Here is a 20,862-nt window from a genome sequence, read left to right as displayed (position 1 = left end):
GTTCCTAGGCCAGCAAGATGTGCTCACTTGCTTTAAAAATCTCAATCTCTATGGTTTGCCAAACACATTAACCAATTCACCTGACTTAACTGAAAGGGCTTCTTTTATCCATTTTGTGGGTCTGCCTAAATTACAGGTTTTAAGGAAAGAAAAGTATTCATTAACTGAAGCTCTATACACTTCTTTTTTTTGGAGACAGGGTTTTTCTATGTTGTCCAGGCTTGACTCAAACTCCTGGCCTCAAGTGATCCTCCTGCTTCAGCCTCCTATGTAGATGGGACTGTAAGTGCCATCCCCCTTAACTGGCTCTATACACTTTAATTTAGCCATATTTTTCCTTTATTACTAACAAAAAGTAAGAGTTCATGGTTTCATTAGCTATAATAGGCATCAGAGAAGATGCCTGTCACTTATAGAGAAAAGACACATTATCCTTGTGTTGCAGTATAAAGAGCTCTCCTCAGTCCCAACCATGTCATCTTGGACAGTGTAAGAACTTAGCTATTCAACAAGCAAAAGCAAGCCAACTCCTCCGACTTGCCTGTCTATGCAAGGGGCCCAAACTGATTTGCTAAGTTTGAGACAGGGAGGGTATTAGACACCTTTGAAATTATTAAAACAGTTCAACGACAGTCAATTCAGTAAGTAAAGTCACCATGATCAGGCATTTAATTTTAGTAGTTACATACCTTCTGGTGATCAATAATCAGGTATTTGTTTTTATTGGACATTTATTTCTTTGGAATAACATAGCTTGAGTAAGTAGCAATGTTTTTAAAATATAAATGTATATTTTTAAGAAGGTATTTACCATTTCCCTAGATCTTCATTTCCTAGAGTTTTTCTGATGGCTTCAGCATGTCCATTTAAGGGTGTTGAACCTCTGACTTTCCACCTAGCAATCTGAGAGCCCCAGCGTGGATTATTCAATTCTTTACGAGTCCCTTCCATAAGCTTCCTGTGCTGCATAGAATAGGTGAGGCATGCTGACTGATGGCATTTCCGACTGACCCCATAAAGTTCTTCCCACTCACAATCGTTCTTTATTATGTCAGGGAACAAGAGAACTCCCAGAAACCTATGTTCCAGCTCTCTGGTAAATCACACATTTAGTTCCAGGGAAAAGGAAAAGCTTCCCATAAACAGCTATCCATTATGAAGGTCTGTGGTTTAAAATGCATCAGCAACTCTAACATCCAGAGACCACTGGGAGAACGGTACAAGGTAAACAGGTGTTAGGGCTGTCTTTGCAACCAAATTTTGATCATCATAGATAATCAGCCATTAGTACATTAACCCTGTCAAAATAAATGAAAACAACGATGAGTAAAATAAAGGGCAGGATCAGTGTATTTCATAGATTGTAATACATCAGCTGTGGGAGGAGAGTGAATTGGAAAGTAGAAAATCACACCTTATCTTCGTTAGGATTTTTCAGAGAATGAGAGGCAATCCCGTATTTTCTTATTCTTACTGTCCTTTGCCTTGTTAAACATCGTCACTTTTCATTTGCACTTTTTCCATTTGTACAACTGACTTTGTTTTTTCCTCTTGTATTTGACCTTGTGCTCCCACAATAGGGTTAATTATAATCCTTGGTTCATGACACACTCTTTAGGAGCCCACTTTCATTTAGAAAATTTTACAAATAAGCACCAATGTATGCAACATTTTTGGAACTTAGCAAATGTGGTTTAGAGTGCCTAGATTTTCCACTTGAAGTTCAAAATCCCGAGGTTGCATGTTTCAGCTTCTTCGGTTGATCCAGCTCTGGTGAAGCCTACTGGCCAGTCAGGAGCCTGGAGAGTTTGACTTCCCAGTTTTCAGAACGGGCAGGATGGTCACCACTTGAGGTCATACATGGCTGCCACTGTCCTTGCTGGTTGTAGGGGAGGGTGAGGCAGCTTCCATCTTAGCAAGCAGCTGCTATGTGCACGCCTACAATGCCTTTCAGTTGGCTCTGCCTGGCTTCTCCAGGGTGTAACCACTGCACTGTGAAGGGTGATAACAGCAATCATGTTTGAGGATAACTCTGTCCTAACATATTCCCTGGGCCTAAGGCATCTGGGCAAGAAAATACTCAAAAGATTTTTTAATCATGAGAAGTTGAAATCATTAATCAAAAACAGTAATAATGACTGTTATTTACCAAATGTCTTTGCACCAGGTTCATAGACGATCACTTAATTCTTTTTTCTTTTTTTGAGATGGGGTGTCGCTCTGTCACCCAGGCTGGAGTGCAGTAGCACAATCTCGTCTCACTGCAACTTCCGCCTCCCGGTTCAAGCGATTCTCCTGCCTCAGCCCCCTGAGTAGCTGGGATCACAGACATGCGTCACCACACCCAGCTAATTTTTGTATTTTTAGTAGATACGGGGTTTCGCCATGATGGCCAGGCTGGTCTCGAATTCCTGACCTCAAGTGATCTGCCCTCCTTGGCCTCCCAAAGTGCTGGGATTATAGATGTGAACCACCGCACTCAGCCGATTACTTAATTCTTAGAACAATCATGCAACATAGGTATGATTATACCTATTTATTAAAGAACGGAGGCGCAGACAAGTGAAGACACTTAGCTAAACTTGCAAATCCTAAGTGCATGTGCCAAATGCAGATTCTTTCCAAAGGCTGCCACCTTCTCCATCTCATGCCTTCCTAAATGGCGCTCCAATTCCAAACTCAGGCTGTTCGGAACCAGAGGCTTTCATGGCAGCTCTGGGAGAGAAGGATGAGCTGCCTCTTCACACAAGTGGTCTGTTCTGGTGTTTCCTGTGCATTCTGGAACATTTGGCCCAAGTGTGGCCGTTTGAGTGCAGTGTTAATGCTGCTGCTGACCTCCCTGGTGTCATGACTGTGTGCCAGGTCCTGCTGAAGCTTTCCAGGTCTTGTCTCATTACATTCTCACATGGCTCTAGGATAGGGGAACTGAGGCATAGAGAGTTTAATCTGTCTTACTGAAATCATACATAAACTTGGTATTTTTTTGGTGCTCTGTAGTTTCCTCTGCCCTTTTCAATGAGGGGGAAATTGTGCCTATGATAGGCCTACATTTTTTCTGATCCTTTGCTCAGGACTCATTTTAGCTGAATTGAAAAGCATTCAATGACAAGGTTTTATAAAGAGGTAATGTTCTCCCTCGGTTGCACTCTGGTTGAAAGTGGATCATACAGATGAGCTGTACTCAATCTATGAGCTATAGCGATATAGCAGGGTAGGGATTAACTCCCAGGCTCTGGATCCAGACTGCCGTGGTTTGAATTCTAGTTCTGCCCTTCACTAACTATGCAACCTTTTGCAAGTTACACGTTAACTCCCCATGCCTTACTTTCCTCACCTGCAAAATGGAAAAATAGCACCTACACCTCATTAGGATGTTGGGAAGATTGAGTTTATCTAGAGATGCTGTCCAATGGAAATTTCTGTGAGGATGGAAATATTCTATTCTCTGTTGTCCAATAAAGTAGCCACACCAAGTGTCTAGGTGCCAGGCTTTTTTCTTTTTTTTTGAGTTGGAGTCTCACTTTGTTGCCCAGGCTGGAGTGCAGTGGCGTGATCAAAACCTTGACCTCCTGGGTTTTAGTTTCAGCGATCCTCTTGCCTCAGCCTCCTGAATAGCTGGGACTACAGGGACGCACCACCACGCCCTGCTAATTTTTGTATTTTTAGTAGAGACGGGGTTTCAGCATGTTGGCCAGGCTGGTCTCAAACTCCTGACCTCAAGTGATCTGCCTGCCTTGGCTTCCCAAAGTGCTGGGATTACAGGTGTGAGCCACTGCACCTGGCCTTAGATGCCAGGCTTCTAGATGATCACTTAATTCTTGAAACAATCATGCAAGATAGGTTTTTAAGGAACTGAGGCTCAAAGGAGTAACCACACTCTTCTGTAGCTATTGAAGCCACATGTAGCTATTGAGCACTTGAAATGTGGCTCATGTGTCTGAGAAATTTTTCATTTTTTGTTTGAATTAAAATGTAACTGTCCCCATGAGGCTAGTGTCTACTGTATTGGGCAGCACAGATCTAAAGCATTTAGAACCATGGCTAGAGCTTGGGTTTACTATCATTGCTTCAATATGGAGAGTCATTGAAACAGTGTTCATTTGCTCCCAGATAAACTGTCATGGAATCTGCTGTGGCCAGTGCTCACTCTGTACTGCTGGAATAATTTAACAATTTTCTTCAGCTGTCATTATCATTATACTAGGCCATTTTATGCCTTCATAGCATTTATCACTAAAATTAGGTCACTTTTTTATCTTTCTTACCTTACTAGCACGTAAACTCCAGAAGAACAAGGATTTTTCTGTTTTGTTCCCTGATATTTCCCCACCACCTAGAATTATGCTGCCTCTGGAAACCTGAGCTGGCCATTGAAGAAGGGCTTCTTTCTAGGAGTTGCACATTAGTGGAGATCTCATTCAACACCCTCCCTGACCCTATCATTAGGCGCTATGCTGTATCTTGTACTGGTGAGCATGAAAGGACTTAGAAAAATTTCTCTAATTGCCATAGTGGGAAAGCTCTCAAATAAAAAGAGTAAAAAATTATCAAGCCACCTAAAAATTAAAATTTCATTTCTGTGGAAAGGAAAATGTGGGCTTGTTCAGGACTTCCTAGAGGTTGTGACACATAGCACCTTCTCTGGTGCAGCTTACTGACACCTGGAAATTTCTTTTATGAGCCAGGCACGTGAACTGTCAGTGCCGAGCCTGTGACATGGCACTGAAGCTGAGATGCAGCCGTGTCACACGTAAGCTCACGATTCAGATCATGCTTTATGAGCTCCTCAGTGGCACTCAGCAGCTTAGAAATTCAGGAAACACCTGTCATGAGCTTGGATGATGCTTTTCTTGGTCTGTGACAAAATGAGAAAAACAAGGACAATGTGGTGAGTTTTCCATAAAGCTAACTTTGTTAGACTCAAAGGACAACTCTTCTCATTTTAGAACTGCCAAATTAAAAAGCGCACTGTCCCATGAATTTGAAAGCCTAGGAGCCACTCTAATCACTAGGAGGTTATGGGGATTGCCAGGAGCTTAACGTCATCATTGATTTTGTTTTTTAATTTGCTATTTGAAGTTTACAAGGCCTTTCCAATAGGCTGGGCAATTGATTCTCATTTTAAATATGCATCTGGAGGTGAAAGATCAAGCCAGCATATGTTTCTAAAGTGCTTACTGTGTACTCAGTTCTATGCTTCCAATTTACTTGGGGATATGAGACTCAGCCACTAAAGTACAAGAAAAACAATGTATAATTAAATCCTCATGAGGCATATACCAGTACAGGAACCAGAAGGCGGCTGTCCATGAAGGGTTAAGGGCTGCCCATCACAGCGTTGGCAGCTCTGTCTTATCTACCTGTCCCTCCTGCATCAGGCTGCATAAATCCCCGGAAGGCAGGGGCTGGCCTCAATTATTGTAGCATTCCTGATACCTATCTGTGGCCAGGCACATGGAGGTACCTAATGAATAATGAGTGATTAAGGACTGGAGTGACAAAGCTTTTACTTTGAAGAGGCTGGAATTAAACTGAGCCTCAAAGCATGGGCAGAGTTGGGACAGGAGGAAGCATTTCTGGTGAACTAAATATGAAAGAAGTTTTAGAAGGAACATGAGACTATTAGACTATCTGACATGGAAAGAACATTCTGGGGAATGGTGGAAAATAAGGTTAGATAGAAAAGCTAGTGTCAGAGTTTAAGTTGTATATGAAAAGCTGCTCAGAAAAGTTGAGATGGAAAATACAAGAAACGGGGAAAAGCTGAGTTTTTACTCAAGAGAGGCAAAATCCCTACTTCAGGGAGTTTAGTCTGGCAGGGATGACGCAGGATGAAGCAGACAGAAAGTGTGGTAGCGACACAGCCTTTAGATCCAGGGAAGAAGAATCAACATGAAATCAACTTCGACTGAGGGCTCAGTGCCAGGCACCATGCTACATACTTTATCAACACTCTAAGGAGCAGATATTCTTACTCTCACTTCACAGATTAGCAAACAAACTTGGAGAATTAAATGACTCCCTTGAAGTCACACCTAGTAAGAGGCAGAGCTAGGGTCATCCCAAAGCAGTCTGACTCCAAAGCCTATGCTCTTAACTAGATACTATATTGCCCCTAAATGAAGATGAAATGCTGCAACCCGCTAAAATGTAAAAGTGCATATACTGCACGCCCTGAACACCGTTTGCCCAATATTCCATTTGTTAAATATTCTCTTTTGCCTTTTTCTTTCCCCATATTTTAAGCTGTAAGCTTCTCAGGTCTACTCTTTTGTGCCAGGTGCTAATATAATTCCAGTGCTTATTCTTGAAGATGCTGCTTGTGGAAAAAAAAAATAATCGCAGAATAAGAGAAAATGTTTCTTCTCTCCTGAAGCTGCAGAAAAGCAGATACTATTCTCAGTTAAAAAGCTAGTTGTGTTGTGTTAAAGAGCTACAAGCTTACTCTGCTATTCTGAGTGGAAACGTGTAAAAATGTACAATTCTGTTTTTTTTTTTTTTTATCAAACAAGTATTTTAAGACACCTGGGGCCGGGCGCGGTGGCTCAAGCCTGTAATCCCAGCACTTTGGGAGGCCGAGGCGGGTGGATCACGAGGTCGAGAGATCGAGACCATCCTGATCAACATTGTGAAACCCCGTCTCTATTAATACAAAAAAATTAGCTGGGCACGGTGGCGCGTGCCTGTAATCCCAGCTACTCAGGAGGCTGAGGCAGGAGAATTGCCTGAACCCAGGAGGCGGAGGTTGCGGTGAGCCGAGATCGCGCCATTGCACTCCAGCCTGGGTAACAAGAGCGAGACTCCGTCTCAAAAAAAAAGACACCTGGGCTTCAGAGATTGTTGCTGAATCCTTTAAAATACAGCTTTGAACTTCGAAATGTTTGCTTTTTAAATTGGTTGCCTTATTTGCTAATTTATTAATAGTGTAATTTCATGTAATATCTATTTTTTGAAGCTGTAAAAACTTTTAAGGTGTTCTGGTTAGCTGGAGAAGGGGCTTGGGGTTTCTTGATACAGAAGACTAAAACATGCAGATACTGACAAATTCTTGATTCAAATGTAATTTGAGTTTTTGCCTGCTTAAGTCAACAACTGATGCTGTGATTCAGAAGGCTGATCAGGATGGGGAGTAGAGAGTAGAAGATGGCGACTCTGTGCTGAGACAAAACATAATCTGGCAGTGGCAAGAGTGATCTTCATTAGGGTCCCGGAGAGGAGCTGGCCTACTTCTGCAATCTGACTCTAACCTGCTGAGAATACCATCGACCCAGGGTTTCCCCCTGCCTCAGATAGTCTATACTTGTTATTTTACGCCTGGTGCAAGATACAGTTTTTTTTTTTTAAATCCAAAGAACAGATGGAATTAGCGTGTAAATTTTCTGATATGAGGCAAACTGTAAGCAGTCAAAATTAAGGGAGGAACACAGGGTTCCCATCTTCCTGATGAGTCTGAGAGTTTGATCAAGTTGGAGAAGTGGTTCTCATCTGGGACAACTGTGTCCCTGGGGGGCATTTGCGATGTCTGGAGAAGCTTTGGGTTGTCCTGAGTGTGCGCGTGGGTGCTACCAGCATCTAGTGGGTAGGGCCAGGGATGCTGCTAAACAGCCCAGAATGCAGAGGACAGCCCCATAGCAAGGATGATCTGGCCCCAAAGATCAAAAGTGTTTTGGCTGAGAAATCCCCAGGGTTATTGTCAACCTAATTTGATGTAGGCCTTTTCTCTCCTTTGGACTTAGGTTTTTCCTGCTCTCTCTGAGTTTCTTGGATGGCTAGTAGATGCAGGCATATGGCGCTCTCGGGAGGGCAAGCTCTCGCCACATGCAGCATCCTTCTGTACCAGAGAGCTGCTAACCCTGGAGGAAAAGGCAGCCAGCAAGCGAGAGAGCAATAGGAGCCTATTTAAGTTTCTTCCTTGTATATCTCACACTCAGTGAGGCAGGAGTGCAGAAAGGCACTACTTTACCTGTTTAGCTAAAATGATTGGAACACTAGATTGGCATTTCCTTGCTTTCTTTTGCTTGGAAGAAAAAGGACTGCAAATTAAACTCTAAATTGCCAAGAATAGTAATTTTCTTCCCATTTTTGATAATGTGAGATTCTGCTTTTCTTGTATGAACGCTAAAGTGACCTGAGAAGTAAAGAGGGTGAGTGCGAGATAATTCTGGAACACAATAGGGACTCCAGTATTATGGTTATAAAGCTGCCTATTTATACAGAAATTAAGTGAATACACTGAAGCTGACCTAGCTGTACAGTTTCCACAGGAGTACTATTATCTAAGACAGGCAGGAAATCTCTAGGAAACTTTGATGTTTAAAGGCTTTAATATTTCTTCAGGCCAGGCACAGTGGCTCATGCCTGTAATCCAGTACTTTGAGAGGCCAAGGTGGGCGATCACGAGGTCAGGAGTTCAAGACCAGCCTGGCCAACAAGGTGAAACCCTGTCTCTAATAAAAATACAAAAAATTAGCTGGGCATGGTGGTGCACGCCTGTAATCCCAGCTACTTGGGAGGCTGAGGCAGGAGAATCACTTGAGCCAGGAGGTGGAGGCCGCAGTAAACCGAGATTGCACCAGTGCACTCCAGCCTGGGCAACAGAGCAAGACTCTGTCTTGAGAAGAAAAAAAAAAATCTACAGTGCAAAGAGTTTTGTTTTTAAGGACTTTACTAAATATGTAAACCTTATGAGGATTTTAAAGACTCCCAATAAATTAATGAAATCATGTCAGAAATCCCAATATTTTATATATACTAGCACTTTAAGAAAGCTTTCCAGGTTGGGAGAAATGAAAGTATAGGCTCCGTGGTCACCAGGAAACCCTGTTTACAAGAGCCATAATTTGAACTTTGTAATTTGCACAAATATACTGGAGAAGTTAAAGTAATTAGTATTGAGCTGGTAAATCTTAAAATGGGTTTCTACTTGGAAAAGGTCTCTTTCAAAGTAAAAACAATTGCTCAGGTTATAAAAGCAGTTTAAAAATAAAGTTTAGAGACAACAGGTACAAACTGAAAAGTTATTTTTTAAAGTATCTGTATTAACAACGAGGCTATTCTCACATAACACAGAAGACTACATAAAAGAAATTATTCAAGTTCTTAGTACTTTTAAAGCAAATCCTTTCACATCTATTTCTGTGAATTTGGGGTACAAGAGAAGGTTATGTCTTCCATGTGGGGGAGGTGATATGAAGTATTACAGTTCATTCTTTCTATAAGGGAAGCATCTTTGAGCCAGGCACTGTGGAAAACACTTGGAACACACCAACAAATAAAAGAGAAAAATTCTGCCTCTGTGGAGCTAATATTTGGGAGTGGGAGTGGGGCAGAGACAACCCTACACATATGAATTCATACGAAAAGTAGAATTTTTTCACAAAGGCTAAATTAAATGGAACTTTAAATTCTTGACAGCTGCCATACAGAATAGATAATCACTACGTAACACCATGATTTCAGAGTAGGTGAATCTAAACATGAGTATACAAAATAAAGGGCGTTGTAACTTAAGAAACTAGTATCTTTATAAACTGCTTTTTAAAAATCTCAGACAATATTACATATTATGACAAGCAAGAGTTACTCTACTTCCATTAGCTGAGTAATGTTTTAAGAGGCCACATTTCTCTGACAATTTTAAATAACAATTGCATTATTTTTTAATGAAATTTTGTTTTCTGAAGTCCCTAATTCCCTTTGGACCAGCAGAATAGTGAGGCAATTAGTTAATAATTTATATTTACCTTAACACTAATAAAGAAACTGAAATCCAAATGGAAAAAACATCCCTTGTCACCTGACAATCCCCATGGAGAGCTGCTAGGTCTTCTTTTGAATACTTTTTTTCTTTTTTGAGACAGAATCTGACTCTGTCACCAGGCGCCAGGCTGGAGTGCAGTGGTGCGATCTCAGCTCACTGCAACCTCCGCCTCCCAGGTTCAAGCAATTCTCCTGACTCAGCCTCCCGAGTAGCTGGAACTACAGGCGCACACCACCACGCCCAGCTAATTTTTTGTATTTTTTAGTAGAGATGGGTTTTCACCATGTTGGCCTGGATGGTCTCGATCTCGACCCTGTGATCCGCCCATCTCAGCTTTGAATACTTGTTTAAGCTTAAAGCTCAAATTATGATGGTAAAATCGATTGATGTATTAGGACACCTGATATGCTTGATAACATTTAAACAGTACAATTTTAAATTGCTAAATATATTGCCAATTAAACATACTGTTTGGAATGACTTCATGTATGTACGTGTGCAGTCAGGTATAGTGAGGTGAATCAATTAACACTTGTGTATAATTGAGGAGACAAGACTAGTCACTCACAGAAAAGTAAATTGGTCTTTGGTATGCTATCTCTTCTCAATAAAGAAGAATCTTTATTCAAGTTTGCCTCTGTATATTCTCTTCAGAAGTCAAAGCTTATTGCGCTCAGTGAAGTATGAAGTCCTGCTTTTCTTTCTCTTTTTCCTGATTCTCTTGACTATGGACAACTGTGAAAACAGCGAGGGCTGTACGCTCTTGGAGGAGCTTACACTTCTCATGGCCCTCATGTAACCCATGTTGGGCTGTTTTGGAAATATACTTCCTTTGGTGAATAACATAGTCAAGGTTATCTATGGTCAGTCATCTTTCTCAGACTGAACAGTCCCTTATGGCGGCTCTTTTCCACACTGTCCCTGTCCCAGATCAGGCCCCACATTGTAAAAGGGACTCTGAAGACTTGACAGGGTTTCAGAGAGCCCCTTGGTAGCTCCAAAGTATTTAATGCCTTCATCTCGCTCCTGTGTCCCATGGCCTGGTACACACCAACAGGAAGGGATGCCAGGGAAAGTTGGATGAATAGCATGTTCCAAATCTTCCAGGGTAGCTCATCAGGAATGTGAGAGCTGTCCCGTATCTCCATTCATGTTGTGGGAAGCAGCCATAAAACAAAGAGAGCAGCTTATCTATGGGGGGGTGGCAGGGCGGGCATTAGTAAGCATATTCAGATTGGTTTTATTCAAATGAGAAAAATGGGTTTTCATGTGAATGCTTTAGTAATTTCACTGGGTATGGAAGATGCATGCAAAGGCTGACACAGTGACTGTCAAAAAGACTTTTGAAACATTTTATTTCCAGATTTGGTACATTAAGTGTGTCTATTTATAATAGGAGTCCATAATTTCTAGATCAGATTATAAATAAAGCTGTAAAGCCCTACACATTCATCAATCCTTCACTGTCTTGTCCACAATCAGAAGAGGTGGTAAAATGTCCAAATGGAACTGTGAATAACCTAGCCAGGAATTTTCAGAAACTGGACTGAAGTGGCTGGATTCCCTACCTATAAATGTAAACATGAGAGTTGTGACAAACAAAAATCTGGGATCTTCACCTAAAAAACTGAGTAGGCTTCGAAGGCTTCTGGTTATGCCCCCAATGGTAGAAGATTCCATGCAAGAGGAAGCTGTGTTCTGAGGAATAGCTGAGTCTTGCACACTGATGGAAAGCACTGGTGAGGGTGTCAGTGCACTCCATTCCCAGGTTCACTCCGCAGTTCAGCAGTCCAAACATCACTTCAATCTTCCTGCAAGGGATTCTACAGTTCTGCTGGCTACTAACGTGGTGAGGACTCCCAGTTTCTTCTGTAGGAACATGCTGGCCCAACTACTTGACAACTTCCAATTAAACTCAGTTTTCCTGTAAGCACAGGAATGGCTAATCTGCTGCTTTCCACTTACACTTCAGACTCAAGATGGTCACTGCACAGGCAGGTCCCACTGGCATCCTGAGACTTAGAAAGGCTCTCTGCTCTAACCACAGTCTGCTAATGAGTAACATTCAGTGGAGTGTTCTAGAATTAGCCAATGGTCACCCAAGCTCTGAGTTCCATCCTGCGACCAGGGATGAGACACAAGAACACCTCCAAATGGACAGCTCTCAACCTGTCTCCAAGGTCTCACTTCTGGCTTTATTTGTTCCTACTTATTTTGTCTCTCCCCTAAAAACCTGCCTTTGCCCTCAAACAATATGGTTTGGGTTTGTTCATCTCTGAACTGGGTCCTGATACCACAGCCTTATGGTACCAATATACCTGTCAAAAACTGACTTGACCACTGTATTGATGGAAAATAATAATTCCTCACTTGAAATCTATCACATTGCAGAGGCTGAGGATTACATATCCTTCTACCCTGCAGAGCAATAGGACATGTCAATGAGCAATTGTCTTAATGCCAGAAAGCTGCTGCTCTATTTCACTAGAACTTTCCGGTCTGGTCACAGGGACTCAACCAAAAGACGATTCAGTATCAAATACTGACCTTCCTTGAAAACTGACAGGCCAGACCTAGCAACTTCTGCTATGTTCCTATCTATGGGAACACAAAACTGAGCAAAAAACCCCAACCTTTCTCCATCTTTCTTATCAATGTGCAAGACCTGGCTATGTTTTAAAAGTACATCTGCTCTCCAATGCTACCAGCCACCGAGGCAGAAACACTGGCAGTGCCTTTCACCTGGGTTGATGTGTGTGATAGCTGGAGAGAAAGGAATTACAAAAAGCCTCCTTCAGTGTTTGGGGTATGGCATGAGCCTAACCTCTTACATTCATTTATCATTAGAAAAATTAGGAGATCCTAAGATACTTATGCTATGACAGAGATGGAACTTTCTCTTGGGAAACCAGTGTTATGTGTCCTCTACATTATATGAAAGATCGCCTTTTCAGAGTATGATGCTACGAAAATGTGCAACTTTAAGAAACATATATTGTAATAATACTGGGAATTACAATTTAGATGTAGCGTTACTGCTTCAACAATGTTACGTAAGAAAATGGGCTTTAACAACTTCTCATAAACTCTCTTACCTGCATAGTATATGAGAAGGGCACAGGACGCATTTAGAAATAGCTTGGGGAGGAAATCTGAAGAGCAAAGGATAATGGATCTTATGCAGACCTAAATTTTAGTATCTTAAGTGTTGCCAAAGAGGCAACAAAGAGAAAATTTGTAGAAGCAGAGTATTATGTGCCTTGTAATCCATTCATTAAGTTTTCTTCTGTCATTTTTCCCCCTTATTGTAAGCAGCTTTATCAGGCTTGCTCTATATGGTGCTAACCAATGGAAGTTCACTGCTCAGTCTGAGAATTCAGCTAGATAAAGAATTTCAGAAAGAAGGAGAAAACCTACTCCTTCACAGTAAGAGTCGACATTTCTTGCTTTGTAAAGTTCTTTCTGATAAAGCAGTAAATTGGGAATAATCATGAAAAGATTCATCTTAATCTGCTCTCCAGCATGGAAATTTGCAAATAAATATGAACTGTTTTCTGATTAACAAAGAAGTCTTTTAAGATGTTTGTGTAATCCTTTCAGAAGTCCTGGTTAAAGGCTTTAAACTGCAACCTTTAACCTCTAAAATGCTGCTTTCTAACCCGTTGCCTTATTTGGTAATTTGTTGTCCTGGTGATAATATTTAAGTAGTATCTGTAATTTTTTTTTCCTGAAAAAATAAATACTTTTAAGGTTTTATTTTATTTCTTTTGGCCAGAAAAACTTGATATTCTTCTCTTTTCCCTTCATGTATACAGCATAAATAAATGGTATACTCCGTGTTCAAAGCTTGAGGAGTCATTGTCACTTATCACACCCAAAGTCAGCTAATGGGTAAGAGACACAAAAGCATGAGACAAACTCATCTGCTACAGAACAAGAGAGAGTAACTATTTTAAAAGACGTTTAAAAAGTTAAGTCTATGTAGACATTAATTCTGATTTTTTTTTTCTCTTCTTCCTAAACTGGAGAGGTCAGACCTTGGTTTAACTCAATTGGCCTCACTACTGTCTTGCTGCATTTCAGTCCTTGTGTATTGGGCACTCCGGTGTTCACAGGAAACTCTGCTCTGCTTCTTAGTCACAGACTGGAGTCCCAACCTCACTGACCCACTTAGTACATGTATTAGATTGACACTCAGTAGCTGAATCTCTGTTACGATAGATAAATCATTGCTCCCCTTGTTGACAAAACCATTATTCTCAAGATTGGTTTCATACAAATCAGGCATATCTTTTTCTTCTTCAAACACAAAGCTCCAATTCCCCTAAGCTTTTCGTTCGGCTCACTGTAATTCTACTTCTTGGCTTTGTTTTACCTTCAGCTGCCAGCATATTTTAAAAACCATGCAGACATACTGAAAAAAACCTCCAATGCAACATAATGTAGGTGGATATGACTGGACTTTTTGCTGTGAAACTTGAGTCATGTTTGAGTAATGAAATAAACAAACTAAAATGCAGAGCAAGCACAAGAATCATCTCTTATTCAGTATCTTTTATAAAAAATGTTTTCAGCTAAGTAAAAGAACGATTCACCTTCACAACTTGCTGGCTCTCCAAAGAATGACTGGTACCATCCCATTTTTAAAAAAGAGCTTTAAAAAAAGACTTTTCTGCTTGGGTAATTTTCCTCTTGATTCAATGTTTACTGTAGAAAATAAAAGTCAAAGAAAGAAATACAAATCATATATAATTAAAAAGAGTCTTTTAAAACAACACATTAAATTTGAGTGTTTTATTCCCCCGTAATGTGCCATACAAATGCAAAGCAGGACTAAGAATCATCTTTGATACTAGGTGGGTCTTTAACCTACTAAAGTCTTCCCAGGGTTCGTGCAAGTGTCTGGGGATGTTGCTATGTCCACAACTGTAGAAGCCAGCATAAGAAAACAAAAAACAAAACACAGTGCTAAAAGGGAAATACAGAAGTCCATGATACAGTTGCCATCGGAATACCCAGGAGTCCCTCTTAGAAAGACCCTCCCATACCGCTGTGATACCTCCTAGCAGCCATTCACGCCAAGTGGGGAACCAGCTGATCCCGAAAGCCCCTACGGAAGGAGCAGCCCCTTCTTTCCACCGCTACAAGTTCTCATCATAAACAACTTTTGCCTTATATGGAAGTGAAATCTGTTTTTCCGTACTCAATAATTACTCAAAATAAATAAAATCCCTTGCTGCATGACAGACCTTCAAAGATTTGAAGACAACAAGACACAGCCACTTCCCTGCCCAAATCCTTCTGCAGGTTGAAACAACAGAGCTGAAGTTGTGAAAATTGATGTTATTAAGTTAGCACCAACCTAACCAGGCTGAAACTTCAATATGACTCAAACATTTACTGCAACATTGGTGTGTGAAGATACAAAGTCACCTAGTCACTGCCTTTGAAGGATATGGAATTCAGTCAATTCAGTAGATATAATTAATCTTAGTTAACAAACGTGTGCCCACTATGTATTAGAAACTATTTATGGCTGACCTCGTTCCAGATAGAAGGAAAAAGTTCCATGACTTTTCTCGTCAGAAATATGAGAAAATGCTTTTTAATTTAAGTATTTTTTAAAAGCATCAACACTGTATTAACGTTAGGATTGTTGCAAAGGCATCCTACCAATTAGGTAATTATGTTGAGATCAATTTATCCAATATGGCAGAAGAAAGAATTATGAACCCAAATGAATGACTCGCTTTTTTAAAAAAAGAGTTAATAAAAAATGTAATTTCCAAAAAACCTATTTGTTAGACTGATGTATTTAAAATGTGTTACAGTAAAAATCTGACACAAATAATTGTCCCGTACTTTAGATTTTAAATGTACCTAAACTAAAACTACTGAGTAATCATAATATAATGCAGAGAGGTAACAAAACTCTTTTAAGGTTTTTCAGTGGTGTGTATGTTTATGTACGCATACCCGAATATATAATCACGAGTCTTAAAGCCTTCTTCCAAACAGTTCATCCAAAAGAATTACATACATTTCAAAACATCTTTGGAGGTAAAAAGCACTTTAAACGTTAGCATCTTTTTCCTTACAATGCAATGGCGAGAAAATGCATGGGAATTCTTGACTGTGCTCCCCACCCAAAAAAATCATTTAATCAATCCCAATGCCCTTTAAAAAATTTCAAACGTTAAAGTTTTAAAACGGCAATCCTGGCTTTAATACTTAAAGTTTTCTGGAAATACGTAATATATTAAAGTATTACAGCCTGGTAGCTTGTATTTTGTTATAAAACCAACTACTGCAACCTAAGCTACAGAGCCCTGTTACATTTTCTCTCAGGCCGCCTCATTTTCATTAGTGGACTAGATCGTGCTGCTAAAATTCAAAGCTTGAAATGAAACAATACAGGTCAGCATGAAAACCTAAGTTAGAGAAACTCACTGGCAGCAGCAGACGACAGCCCAGTAGCCAAGCCTGGGGCTCTGCTGCGTTTGTGCATTCAGCTCCGTTTCTCGAATCACAGGCAAATCATTATTCAGAGTAAACTAAAGCCGCATCAAAGCTTCAGGAAGGGGCTGGAAGGCGGTGTACTTACGGAGAGGCTACCAGGACAGGAGGCGATACAACTTGTCAGGGAGGGTCTCTAAGGTCCCCCAGGTGGTAACATGCATTTAGAAAGGCGATGTGGATTCAGGCGGCCTCCTCCCCACAGCATCCCAGACAAAGCCGGGCTAGGCCCCGGGGCGCTCCTGGTGCACCTGCAATGCGGAACCCTCGCCCTGCGATCCCACCCCGGGGCTGGCAGGAGCGCCCCGGGGCCGGCCTCTCCTCCCCCTTGGCACTGGCGTGGGCGCGCGCCGCTACTAGTCCGCACCCTGGACTGAAGCCTGGGCCAGGGCGTCCCCTCCCCAAATGGGCCCGGCGGACCCCGAGGGGGCGGACGCGGGGGTTGCCGCGCCTCAGGGGCCCTCTCCCCCCCCTACTCCGCGTCCCCCAAGTTGCCTTTGCCCGGGGCCAGCCCTACCCCCCGCAGAGCTAGCGCGGCTCCCGAGCCCCGGGGGTGGGGCGGGAGGACCCTGTCTCCCGTCTACCGGCGGGGAGGGTTTTTAAAGTCATCGCCACGAACTCCCGGCCCCTCCGGCGCCGCCAGGTGAGCGGGGCCGGACTTGGCACACCCCGGGCTCCGCCTCACCTGCGGGCGCCGCCGTCGCGCTCCTTCAGCAGGCTGTCCCGCTTGGTTGGGTCCTCCCGGCGGGCGGCGGCGGGAGCCGGCTGCCCATGGGCGGGGCACGGCGGGCGGGGCTGGCTGGGCTCTGGCGCTGCCCCGGCCGGGCCGCCGAGGGAGGTCAGTGGGCGCCGCCCGCCCGGCGCATCTCGCCTGCTCCCACCCGAGCGCTCGCCGCGGTGCACCCTGGGAGCGGGGCTGGCGGCAAGGCCTGGCCGCGCTGACCCGGCGGGCGAGGCGCCGGCGCGGCGGCTGGTGTGTGTCGGCCGGGCTGATACTCACTTGGCGAGGCGGGGCGACGCCCCCCTTCCCCCCGGCTGTGGCGAGGCGGGGGCGAGGGCCGAGGGGAAGGGAGGGTCCAGCCAGCGAAACGCAGGCGCACAGCTCAGGTGCGGCCGCACTGCGGTTGCCCTGGGAAACGCGGCCCGGGCGAGCGCGCGGGGAGGAGCGAGGGAGGCGAGCGGGAGCGCGCGCGCCGGGCGCCGGGGTGCGTGGTGGCCGGGCCGGGCCGGGCCGGGGCTTGGGGGGGGGGCGGGGGCGGGGGCGGGGGCGGGGGCGGGGGGGGGATGGGGGCGCGGGCCGGGCGTCGCGCATGCGTACGGCCCCCGCTCCCCCGGGGCTCCCCGGCCTCGTGCGTGCGCACGCGCGCTGTCCCCCGGAGGCGTCTGGGTGTGCGGAGCGCGCGCGCGCGCGGCTCGGAGGCGCACCTGTGAGGTGTCCCTGCGGAGAGGGAGGTGGGTGCGCGGCGCCCGCGGCCTGGGGCGCCGACTCCCCTCACTTGGAGTGAGTTCTCGGCGGCCGGGTCGCAGTCTCTTTCTTTCTTTCCTGGAGGAAGGCGGGGGCCGGGGGCCGGAGAGTGGGCTGGGGGTGGGAAGGAGGTGGAGTGGGTTAAAGAAAAGAAAAACAACCCATCCCGGAGGATGGGCCTCGGGCTGGCCCGGCCCTTGGGGATGGCGGGGAAGGTCAGAGCGGCTTCATGCAGCTGGACGAGCCCCGGGCCGAGAAGCCGCCCCTCGGGCCTCGGGCGGGCGGCCGCGGGCCCGCAGTGCGGGGGAGCGGGGCCGGGGGGCGCAGATGGCGGCCGGCACGAGCTAGGGCTGGGCAGCAGGGAGGGCGAGGCCGGGCGAGGCCCCGCGGGAGCCGGACTCCCGAGCTCGGCTCCATTGTTGTTGGAGCCGAGGGAAGGGGGAGCGCGGCCGCCCTCGTCGCCCGTGGAGCTGCGCCTTGGAGCGCTTCCAAGCGGGTCCCGGGAGAGGCGGTCATGGCTGCGCCGGGGGACCGGGGAGCCGGGCGGCTGCGGAGGAGCCGCTGCATGGGGTGCTGTGTGTTTTTCAGAGCGCCCTGCGTCCGGACAGAGGAGGCGAGCATCCCGCCCAGGTGATGAGGAACCCCTCGCGCACCCAGCGCAGAAGGCTGCTGCCGCCGGACGCCTCCATTGTTTGACCACAACAAGGGCCGGATTCTCACCCAGGTAAACTGGCTGCCGGCGCTGCCCGCTTCCCTCTCGACTCCCACCTCCACGGGCATTCTCCTTCCAGGACACCACGGCAGTTTTCTCACTGTCCCCGGCTTCTGAGGAACTCCGTATACCCCCCTCCCAGACATTTTCCCATCCGGACCCATCTCTCCAAATCACCTCTCGCTTTCCCCAGAACTCAGCTCCTTTGTGAAACCTTTCTTGTCGAACTCTAACAACTAAATCTCCCTGGGAGCCTGCTCCAAACTGTTCTGGTTGCTGGTTGGTTTATGGGCTGTCTTACTGCAACAAAGGAGACCAGATACTGAAAAAAGATCGCCGAGCTATTGCCTTCTTAAAGGAACGTTTTCTGATATTTACATAGTTTATTGTTTTCACAAGATAAAACGGTTTTTAGGCATTTTGTCGTCTGATTTAGCTAGGGCCCCTATTTCCTTTGTAGATGCATAGTTTTTTTAAGAGCAGGAAATTGATCTTGTTCAACCCACAGGTTAATTTAAAATTTAAAAATTAATTTTAAACGAGCAGAGTAGTACATTTTCTTTGTAAAAAAACAGCGTATCACAGAGATGGCATTTTGTCTTTGGCTATCCACCCGTGTCTCCTGGGATGCCGACTGTTGTGTGTGGCGTGTATCCTTCTAGATCTTTTGGAATACTTTTACGTGTGTGTTCTTGTATCATTTTTGACTCCTTTAACAAGGACTGTTGTAGCCTAACTTTCAATTTTAGCATATAATTCTTCAACTCATTTGTCACAACTGCATCATGTTTCATAGTTTCAATATACCATGGTTTAGCCATTTCCCAAATTGATAACAGTTTAAGTCTTAACTTTAAAACAGCTTTTTCGCTGGTAGTGGTTCTCTGGTGAGATGAAATTTCGGTGGTAGGATCACAGATCTACACTAATTATAGAGATTAGACATTTATGATGGAGTTCTCTTTTGGTTAAGAAATTTACAGGTGGGAGCAGCCATCCTTCCCCTATGGTAGTTCTGACTCTACCAGTTAGAAGTTGTGTGACCTTGGGGAGGACATTGAATCACACCAAGCCTTAGTTTTCTTTTCTGTAAATGGCCTGCTCTGCTTCCTGCATAAAGTTCAGTGATACAATGCATATGCTTTTTTTAGAGTGTAAAGTGGTATATAAAGATTGGTTTTATTAGCCTTTGGGATCCAAAAATTATTTTAAATATCATTTATATTTCACAGAGCACTAGAGATAGTCAACTTTGAATGCCTTTTAATTTGTGATTTTTAAATTAATTTTTATCAAGTACTAACAATACGTTGGACTTCTTAAACAATATTTTACAAAGCATTTTTTCCTAGGGCTTTCTTTTCTTCTTTCTCTTCTTCTTTTAAAAAAAAAAAAGAATGAAAATGGATCTCTTTCTGTTGCTCAGGCTGGAGTGCAGTGGCATGATCGTAGTTCACTGCTGGAATGCATTGGCACATTCCTAGTTCACTGCAGCCTCGGACTCCTGGGCTCATGATCCTCCTGCCTCAGCCTCCCTGGTAGTTAGGACTGACTACAGCCATGTGCCACCACATCTGGCTGATTTATTTTATTTTTGTAAAGACAGGGTCTTACTATCTTGCCCCAACTGGTCTTAAACTCCTGGCCTCAAGCAGTCCTCCTAAAGTGTTGGGTTTACAGGCGTGAGCCACTGTGCCCAGCCGCTAATGCTTTTACATGCCTTAAAAATTAACGCATATAAGTTAGTTGACTGTGAATAAACATATCAGCAAACTGAACACTAGACAAAACAATACCCTCACTGTAATATTTATGCTTATTTCCTAGAGTTGTAAGTTGTACATGTATTTTTCTGTGGCAGCAGCAGATTCAGATTATCTTTTATGTCCATCAGGGAAAAGGGATTGTTACTAAATTTGTAGGCTGTGTAAGAAAGAGTTTTAATATTGATATTTAATTTTTTAATAATTTAATGATTGAATGATGTGATGGTAACGTTTTAAGTGTACAAGATATGATTAGGGGCTTTGTAGGTATTTTTCTTTCAGATACATGTGAGATACATATGTACATATATGTACATTGGCCATATGTAGGGTGGCCAGCAAAATCAACTTGTTCTTGATTTCTTGAAGCGCAGAATCTGTGAGGGGGAGGGGATCAGAATTTAAACACAATCACACAACTACACGTATGATCACAAACTGTGGTATCTGCTGTGGAAGTTAAGCAACTATGAGGGAGTATAAGAAAGGGGAGACCAAATTTTAGAGTGGAGAGAAGGGGCCTAGGAAAGGCTTTTCCGTAAAAATAAGATTTAAGCTGAGATTTGAAGAGTGAGTAGGTGTTAGTGTGGAGGGAAGTGGGGGATAATTTTCCAGGCAGAGGAACAGCATGTGGGAAAGCCTC

The 20,862-nt window shown here is 44.0% G+C and overlaps 2 protein-coding genes across 5 annotated transcripts in view; one reads left to right on the top strand and one right to left on the bottom strand.

The window, feature by feature from the left end:
- CCDC92 (coiled-coil domain containing 92) overlaps positions 1 to 17,297 on the bottom strand; it is a 33,676-nt gene extending 16,379 nt beyond the window's left edge. Inside the window, exon 1 of one of the 4 annotated variants that reach the window (XM_021669967.2) lies at positions 17,277 to 17,297. The gene's annotated coding sequence lies outside the window, so the exon portion shown is untranslated. Of the gene's footprint in view, positions 1 to 14,355; positions 16,278 to 16,364; positions 16,478 to 16,961; positions 17,027 to 17,276 lie in introns of those variants that run through there. The other 3 variants (XM_012447138.3, XM_012447141.2, XM_064379607.1) reach the window with 3 other exon arrangements.
- A 1,078-nt stretch (positions 17,298 to 18,375) lies between these two features.
- ZNF664 (zinc finger protein 664) overlaps positions 18,376 to 20,862 on the top strand; it is a 39,993-nt gene continuing 37,506 nt past the window's right edge. Inside the window, exon 1 of the mRNA XM_064379608.1 lies at positions 18,376 to 18,465. The gene's annotated coding sequence lies outside the window, so the exon portion shown is untranslated. The remainder of the gene's footprint in view (positions 18,466 to 20,862) is intronic.

The sequence above is a fragment of the Aotus nancymaae genome, unplaced genomic scaffold (genome assembly GCF_030222135.1).
Source record: "Aotus nancymaae isolate 86718 unplaced genomic scaffold, 86718_ANA_hifiasm-v0.15.2.pri h1tg000021l, whole genome shotgun sequence".
NCBI lineage: Eukaryota > Metazoa > Chordata > Mammalia > Primates > Aotidae > Aotus > Aotus nancymaae.
Note: the sequence above shows the minus strand (reverse complement) of the source record. Positions and strands in the feature narration are given on the sequence as shown.